Genomic DNA, 9,290 nt, shown 5'->3' on the forward strand with positions numbered 1-9,290 from the left:
GAATTGTTATTTTGAGTCCCTTCTCTTTCCCTGATCATTTTGCCAATTCCTTTCTCCTCCAAACACATACTTTTATTATCTTCTTTCTCCAAATCAATTCCCATACCTCTATCTACTAACAGTTTAAACCCAAACAAACACCTCTAACCACTTTTTCCAACGAGTTCGCAACAGCAACAACCCCAGCCCTCGATAGATGCACCCCATCACGAGTATACATTTCATTTCTTCCATAGAAGTGTTCCCAGTTGTCTATGAAAGATATTGCATTTGATTTGCAATATCTTTCCAGCCGGCAATTGACACCAAGTGCCCTCGACATCCATTCATTTCCCACTCCCTTTCTTGGAAGAATGCCACATATGATCGGGATTCCTCCCTTGCTCCTAACTAATTCAATGGCTGTCCTGAATCTCTTTATTAGTTCCTCACTCCTAACTTGCCCAACATCATTACCCCCTGCACTAATACAAATAATAGGTTTGTTTCCATTTTCCGTCATAATATCATTCATGTTTCCAACAATATCACCAATTCCAGCTCCCGGATAGCAAACCCTTAATCTGTTCCCCCTATCTCTGACACAAAACGTTCTGTCTAAATACCTCACCTGGGAATCTCCCACAACCAAAATTCGCTTCGATTCTCCCTTTTCCTTTCGAGCAGTTTGAGGAACCTGCGCTTCAATGCTCCTCGTTGCTTTGCCTCCTCTTTGAACAACAGGTTCACCACAGCACTCGTCCTCTAATACGTCAAATGCATTAAAAGTCCTTAGGTGTAGGCTATTAGTTGTCGGTTTTGCCAAGGTCTTCTTAAGACCCCTGTCTTTCACAACTTGCCAAGACGAGGTCTTCTTAATACTGGTCCCGTCAGTCCTTTTTAATGAGGTCCCGTCAACACTGGCCTCCTCCTTCGTTTCCTCCCGAAGTCTCAGCCGTCGTACCTCCTCCCGCAGGGAATCATTCTCTGCTCTCAGAGCTCCAACCAGACTCACCAAATCCTTCACTAATCCTTCCATTATTGCAATAATAATGTTAATGGAAATATCTCGGAAAGTACAAGCAGTATGCTTCCCAAATCATTAACGTTTCAAAGGACACTTGGCCACCAGGCGGCGCCTTCGGCTGAGACATCTTATCCAGCAATCTATAAACACACCTTCGCCCGCGACACCCAGATAGTGGATGAGCACCACGAGATCGGAAGCAACCAGGCATTCCGATAAGGGTCCAACACCTGTCCATCACGGGCCACGACCCCGGCAGCCGGGACAAGGCTTCCCCCAGACCGGGGCAACAAAGGAGGGGGAACTGCAGGCGCGGCATCGACCCCGCCACTGGGTACAGGAGCCGAGGCCCCCCGGCGAACATCTTTCCATAACACAGGTTGAGGTCCCGATCATCAGGGGACGACCCCCACTGCGGGAATCCAATAGTAGGAGACGCATGAGGGGCACAGGTAGCAACTCGGGGCCCCTCACAGCCCCGTCATCTACGGTGGGGGATGCCAGAGCACCATACTCCCCCACCTCCTCCCAAGGCACACCACGAAGGGGAGACACATTCCGAGCAAGCCGTGAACGCTTCGAGACAGGTCACACCACACCACTCCACTCCCACGAGCTCAACTACACCAGGGGCCACAGCAGTTACCAGACGTGTCGCATAGGCCGTAGAACGTGCCTCAACAGGCGGAGCAGCAGACAGGCAATCAGGTGCCTCAGGCACAGTACCCACTCCATCCTCAGTACCGTCCGAATGCAACAGCAATGGAAAATCCACCACACGAAAAATATGCACCCTACCAGTTGTTCTCACGTTGCACGCTGCAGCCAGATGACCCTCGTGACCACACCTATAACTGGTGCGCGGTTGTCCCCAATACAGTCAGCATAGCGTGTAACCCAACACGGACATCAACAACGGGACACTACTCTTCAGCGACATCGTCAGGGGTGCAGGAGCTGTCAAGCATACCAGCAAAGTGCCCGGCAAGGACCTTATTCAAACGAACACTTAACAGTCCCAAATCGTTCAAAACAGTAGGGTGTAGGGTAAAAATTGTCCTGAAATTCGAAGGGGGCACCATACACCGCCACAGAATCAAGACGACACTAAGATTCACCACCTTAACAGAACCAGCAGTATCAGGGAGAGGGTAAACACGCCCCTCACACCGCTCGAGAAACGCCTGAATGGCAGCCTGAAGGTGGAACTTGACCACAGCACGGTTGCCCTGAAGCAGCTGGACGTCCACTAGGTCCGACAGCTGCACATGCAGCACGTCCACTAGGTCCGACAGCTGCACATGCAGCACGTCCACTAGGGTGACACCATCCAACAGATGGTACACCGGCACCGTAAATGCCAGACTTGCCGACAATGTCCTCTTCACTGGAGGGCGAGAAGTCCCCATGGCCAAGCCAAACATCACCCTGTTAGTGGCAAACCACCACCAGCAGAGCAAACCAGCAATCGCCCAACGTAAACACTAGCCAGGAGCAGAGACCTCAGGAGCGTCTGACCTGGCCGGTGGTCGCCATTCAACTCCTTGGTGTTCACTGTGGTCAAGACATCTTTATTAATACAGTTCCTAGAGCAGGACTTTCTCCTAACATTGGTCAACTATCTGCATAAGTGAGATTGGTTTTATTCAAACATACTAATTTGGTTTATTTTCTTTTTAGAAATCAAACCAAATTCTTTTTGGTGGGGAGGAGTTACGGTATCAACACTGTTGCTGGGGTGTGGAGTGGCGATTTCGGTGCCATCTCTAGAGCTGCATTCCAACTCCCAAGAATTAGATGAGATACAGACAACGCCATCTGTTGGCAGTGGCGTGGTGTCAGTGAAAGGCTCCTGTTTCATACCTCAGTTAGGAGGTGAGGTCGAATTTGATGACCTCTGGTGGATGGCGTAACAATATCAACGCCATCTAGGTTGTGCATGTAATTACAATGTCAGTTTCCCGGTGTTATCTTAAGGTCACCCAGCATACTGACTATCTAGATAATGATGTTTATGTTCACCGAGGTGATGTGAGGGGGCGATTGTGCTGACAGTTCACCTTGGGCAGTCCAGAACTCCTGACTTGGTCCTGTCAGGAGGACCAAGAGAGGACAAAGTTGCCGCCGTTTGAAGTAGCAGTGTGTTAGCTGCTGGATTTAGGCAGTGTTGTATTGACCGACGTACCCGGGATTTGGGCAAGAGGAGATACGAGGCGACCTTAGTGCTTGTCTCTTGAGAAGTGTTGCTAAAGACTTCTGCCAGGTTGTTAGCTACCCCTGTACGTGATTATTTGAGAACCCTGTCAGCGTGTTGCTGAAGCCCTCTGCCAGTGTGGTTCTGGAGAGTGGATGTGGGGTAGTGGATCACCGTGACAATACGGTGCTTGGACTTGCCCATGTTGAGGAAGGTAAACTCACCGGCGATTACCATAGAGCGTGGACGACATATACGTGAAAATAGTGGACTCACCGGGATTTGATGAACACTACAGCTATATTGAGTGTCCTGGGTGAAAGTGACACAGTGTACATAGGAGTAGTTATAATTCAATATATATAACATATTGGTGAGGTATAACTAAAGTTGATAAATATTTTTGAAGATGTAATTGTGTATTTTTCCTCCCTCCCTTTTATTCCTTGCACTGTTACTTGCTGCTGCCAGTTCTGAGAAATTACCACTGACTTGGGGAAGGATCATAGAAGAGGAAGAGATTATAAGACACGTGAACAGAAAGAGAGAGAACAACAAGAGAGAGAGAGAAGAGAGGCTGAGACAGAGAAGCAGAGGCATAGACAGAGATGCAGAAGCAGACCAGCAGAAAGGCAGTGTCAGAGACAGAGATGCAGAGACAGAAAAGCAGAGGTAGTGATACAGAGGCAGAGACAGAGAGGCAAACACCATGAGGCAGAGAGAGAAAGGAAGAGACAGAGAGGCAGAAATAGAGTGGCAGAGACAGATGGGCAGAGATAGATGGGCAGATACAGAGAAGCAGAGACAGAGAGGCAGAGAAAGAGGGGCAGAGACAGAAAGGCAGAGACAGAGGAACAGAGACAGAGGCAGAGATAGAGGCAGAGACAGAGAGGCAGAGACAGAGAAGCAGAAACAGAGGGGCAGAGAAGGAGGGGCAGAGACAGAAAGACAGAGACAGAGGAACAGAGACAGAGGCAGAGATAGAAAGAGAGGCAATGACCGTGAGGCAGAGGCAGAGTGGCAGACAGAGAGGCAGAAACAGAGGGGCAGAGAAAGAGACAGAGGCAGAAACAGAAAGGCAGACAGAGAGGCAAAGAAAGAGACAGAGGCAGAGACAAAGTCAGAGGCAGAGACGCAGAGGCAGAGACAGAGAAGCAGAGACAGAGAGGCAAAGACAGAGAGGCAGAGGAAAAGACTGAGAGACAAAGGCAAAGACTGAGAGGTAAAGGCCCAGTGGTAGAGACGGAGAGGCAGATACAGAAAGGGAGAGACAGAGAGGCAGAGTCAGTGTGGCAGAGGGAGAGAGACAGAAACATAGAGGCAGAGGCAGAGAGGTAATGACAGAGAGGCAGAGACAGAGGAACAGAGACAGAGGCAGAGACAGAGGCAGAGATAGAGAGAAAGGCAATGACCGTGAGGCAGAGAGAGAAAGGCAAATACAGAGAAGCAGAGACAGAGAGGCAGACGAAGAGACAGAAAGTTAAAGAAAGAGAGGCAGAGAAAGAGAGTAGAGACAGATATAAAACCGAGAGGCAAAGACAGAAAGGCAGAGACAGAGAGGCAGAGAAAGTGAGGCAGAGAAAGAGAGGCAGAGACATAGAGGCAGAGACAGAGAGGTAGAGACAGAGACATAGAGGCAGAGACAGAGAGGCAGAGACAGAGACATAGATGCAGAGATAGAGATGCAGAGAAAGAGAGGCAGAGACAGAGACATAGAGGCAGAGACAGAGACATAGAGGCAGATACAGAGATGCAGAGAAGAGACATAGATGCAGAGATAGAGATGCAGAGAAAGAGAGGCAGAGACAGAGACATAGAGGCAGAGACAGAGATGCAGAGAAAGAGAGGCAGAGAAAGAGAGGTAGAGGTAGAGAGGCAGAGAAAGAGAGGTAGAGGTAGAGAGGCAGAGAAAGAGAGGCAGAGAAAGAGAGGTAGAGAGGCAGAAACTGAGAGGCAGAGACAGAGATGCAGAGGATGAGACAGAGAGAAAGAGAGACAGAAAGAGGCACAGACAAAGAGGCCGAGGCAGAAAGACATGGACAGAGAGGCGGAAGCAGAGAGGCAGAGAGTCAGAGGCAGAGACAGAGAAGCAGAGACAGAGAGGCAGAGACAGAGAGGTAGAGACAGAGAGGCAGAGGTTGAGAAGCAGAGAAAGAAAGGCAGAGACAGAGAGGCAAAGGCAGAGAGGGAAAGACAGAGAGGAACAGACAGAGAAGCATACAAAGAGGCAGAGGCAGATGAAGAGACGCAGAAATAGTTTGGCAGTGACAGAGAGGCAGAGTCAGATGTACAGAGAAAGAAAGTCAGAGACAGAACAGAGACAGTGGCAAGGGCAGAAGCAGAGACAGAGAGACAGAGGAAGAGACAGAGAGGCAGAGACAGATATAGAGGCAGAAAGGTAGAGAGGCAGAAAGGTAGAGAGGCAGTGAGGTAGGAGCAGAGGCAATGGCAGAAACAGAAAGTCAGAGGCAAAGACAGAGAGGCAAAGAGACAGAGTGGCATAGACAGAGACAGGGGCAAAGGCAGAGAGGCATGGGCAGAGAGGTAGAGACTAAAAGACAGAAATAGAAAGGCAGATACAAAGAGGTAGAGGTAGAGAGGCAAAGGTGGAGACTGAGATGCATAGAAAGAGAGGCAGAGAAAGAGAGGCAGAGAAAGAGAGGTAGAGGTAGAGAGGCAGAGACAGAGAGGCAGAGAGAGAGAGAGAGGCAGAAACAGAAAGGCCCATACTGAGAGGCAGAGAAAGAGATAGAGAGACAGAGATGCAGAGAGACATAGAAAGACAGAGGCAGAGAGGCGGAAGCAGAGAGACAGAGACATAAAGTCAGAGACAGAGACAGAAAAGCAGAGGCCGAGAAGCAGAGACAGAGTGGCAGAGAAACAGAGGCAAAGGCAGTTACAGAGAGGCAGAGGAAGAGAGGCAGAAATATAGAAGCAGTGACAGAGAAGCAGAGACAGCGAGGTAGAAAAAGAGAGGCAGACACAGAGAGACAGAGACAGAGAGGTAGAGACAAAGTTACAAAAACACAGAGGCATAGGCAGAGAGGCAGAGACGGAGAAGCAGAGACAGAGGCAGAGTGGCACAGGCAAAAGCAGGGGCAGAGACAGAGAGAGAGAGGCAGAGAGGCAGAGGCAGAGACAGAGAGGCACAGGCAGAGACAGAGAGGCAGAGGCAGAGACAGAGAGGCAGAGAGAGAGAGAGAGAGAGAGAGGAGAGGAGAGAGAGAGAGAGAGAGAGAGAGAGAGAGAGAGAGAGAGAAGAGAGAGAGAGAGAGGCAAATTCAGAGAAATAGAGACAGAGAGGCAGAGACATTGACAAAGAGGTATAGACAGAGAGAGAGAGGGAGAGAGGCAGATACAAAGAGGCATAGACAGAGAGGTAGAGACAGAGAGACAGAGGCAGGGAGGTAGAAACAGAGAGACAGAGGCAGAGACAGAGAGGAAGGGACAGAGATGCAGATGCACAGACGCAGAAGTAAGTAGGCAAAGACAGAGCGGCAGAGTGGCAGACAGGCAGAGGCAAAGGCAGAGACAGAGAGGCAGAGAAAGAGAGGCAGAGGCAGTGAGGCAGAGAGAGTGACACAAGCTGATTCTCATGATGCAAACTAGTCACCATTGTTTACATACTGTGATGGAGAGTTCCCACGACTCAATCCGATGACAATGGTGTTCAGACTGTGATTGTGAAAAGTTCCCAAGAGACTAACTGGTGACCTGACATGTTTGACATGTAGATACACATGTAGAAGAGTTCCCAGGTCACAGCTGGTGATTAAGGTGTACAGATTATGATGTAGGAGAGTCCCCAGGAGATAACTGGTGAAAAAATTGTACAGATATATACATTGACAGTTGGATCAAATAGTCTTGAAGAAACTCACACAAATAAATCAGTCATAGTCAATGATTAAGCTAGTGATTATCCAAAGCTGCTTACCGAAAAATTACAGTATTTCTTTTATAAAAATTAAAGAAAACATTTTGGAACAGAATGAGCCTGTTACCAACTGTGTACCAGAGCCTTCATGTGATCAGTTGACCTGATCTCCCGTGTATCAACCTGTTGATAATGGTCTACTGGTGACCATGGTGTATAGACTGTGTTGGTGGAGAGTTCCAGCGACGCAAACTGGTGACGATGGTTTATAGACTGTGATAGTTGAAATTTTCAAAGGACGCTAGATGGTGACAAAAGTGTACAGATACATACATTGACAGTTGGATCAAATCCATCATGAAGAAACTCATACAAATAAATCAGTCATAGCCAATGATTAAACAAGTGATAGCTAGTGATTATCCAAAGCTGCTTACCGAAAAATTATTTGTTTTATAAAAAAGTAAAGACAAAAGGAAGCTCTGCAACTCGTTGGCTTGACCTGGAGACCGTCAGGACTCCGCCGATCTTTCCCACAACCTGGCCACGAGTCTTCCTGGTTGTTAATACTCCCATGAGTTATATTTCTCTCTCTCTCTCTCTCTCTCTCTCTCTCTCTCTCTCTCTCTCTCTCTCTCTCTCTCTCTCTCTCTCTCTCTCTCTCTCTCTCTCTCTCTCTCTCTCTCTCTCTCTCTCTCTCTCTCTCTCTCATTCTTTTTGCTTTTGTAATTATAACGTGAGTTCATATTGGCTGTCAAATGACGTACCTATTGAAACTGCAAGCAAGAGCTTTTATCCTACCTCATCTCATATGAAGCCTCCTCCTAGAAAACTCATTTGTTTCATTAGAATGCATTTTGAAAGTATCACAGAGGAAACTATCATATAAGGAACCTGGATAAGCTGCAAGAAAACCTATTCCTAGTTGCCTCTTTATTTCATGAGCCTGTCAAATGCATCAGTTGAAATACCGTTAATTCATTACCAACATTAGGTAACAATCATATAAGGAACAGGGCGAGGCTGTAACCAACTGTGTGCCAGAGCCTTCATGTGATCAGTTGACCTGATCCCCGTGTATCAACCTGGTGAGCGAACAAGTTCCAAATGTGAGTAAGCCTAAGAATGATTCATCGCTCATGATGCTTCCAACATGTAACTATATAAAATTGATAGCCTAGTGCTACGGGTGGCAACTACTGGTAGTCCACAAAGTTGGGCAGGTGCGGAACTTTGAGGATGTTGGCCTTGTACATAACAGTAAGACCACCAACGTCACGACGGTGTTGCAGCCTCTGATGTTCAGACCGTTCCCGTCAGACTTGGTCAAGACTAGAGATGAGCCTTCTTACCCGTCTCTCCACTTTGCCTAACAGTGTTATGAATGATGCGGGGCAGGCGATCCAGGAAAGGGTGCATACTCTGGATTAGAGCGAACTTTTGCTTCATATAAGGTTTTTCTGCCTTCTTCCATAAGGATGAACACATTCCTCGAGCTAGGCAGAGTTGGAAGAGGCACGTGAGAGGTGGAGCCAACAGGCCAGTGCAGCAGCGTAGTAGTCGTGGACTGACCTTATCTGGCCCCACAGCTTTGCTTGTGTCTAGCGTGTTAAGGAGATGGAGAACTTCAGCCTGCTTAATAACCACTTCAGTCATCCTTGACACAGTGCTTGGGGCAAGATGTGATGGTTGACGTTCAGGATCAGGGACCTGCACCTTGACAGCAGAGTTGTTTGGCTGTAGATCAGCCTTCTACTTATTGCTGGTTGCAAAACCACCATCCACCCGGTTTAGAGGTTGTATTGTGTGCTTAGATGAGAATCCCTGCCTATCTTTCACCAGGGACCACCAGTCCTTGGATCCAACCCTTCCAGAAACTTCCAGATGTTTTCTTCGAGTTTCGGATTCCCATCTGGAAATAGCCCACTTCTGAGCTTATTTCATTATTCGACAAGATTGTCTATAAATGTTTCCGTTATGAGCCGATGGATGCCTTATAAATCTCCCAACCTGTCTTCTTAAAAAAAAACGTCGCTTTTGGCCGTTTGCCCGAATGGCCGAATTTGGACGTATTTTGAAAATGAAAAAAATTGAAAACAAATTTGTGATTTTTTTTCTACAACAGTAAGTTAAGGGTCCTCTGATAGGTTAGGTGGGCAGGAAATTCTCATAAAGTTTCAAAACAGTATGAAAAACGTTAATTTAAAGTATCC

Source organism: Procambarus clarkii, chromosome 1 (genome assembly GCF_040958095.1).
Source record: "Procambarus clarkii isolate CNS0578487 chromosome 1, FALCON_Pclarkii_2.0, whole genome shotgun sequence".
Lineage (NCBI taxonomy): Eukaryota > Metazoa > Arthropoda > Malacostraca > Decapoda > Cambaridae > Procambarus > Procambarus clarkii.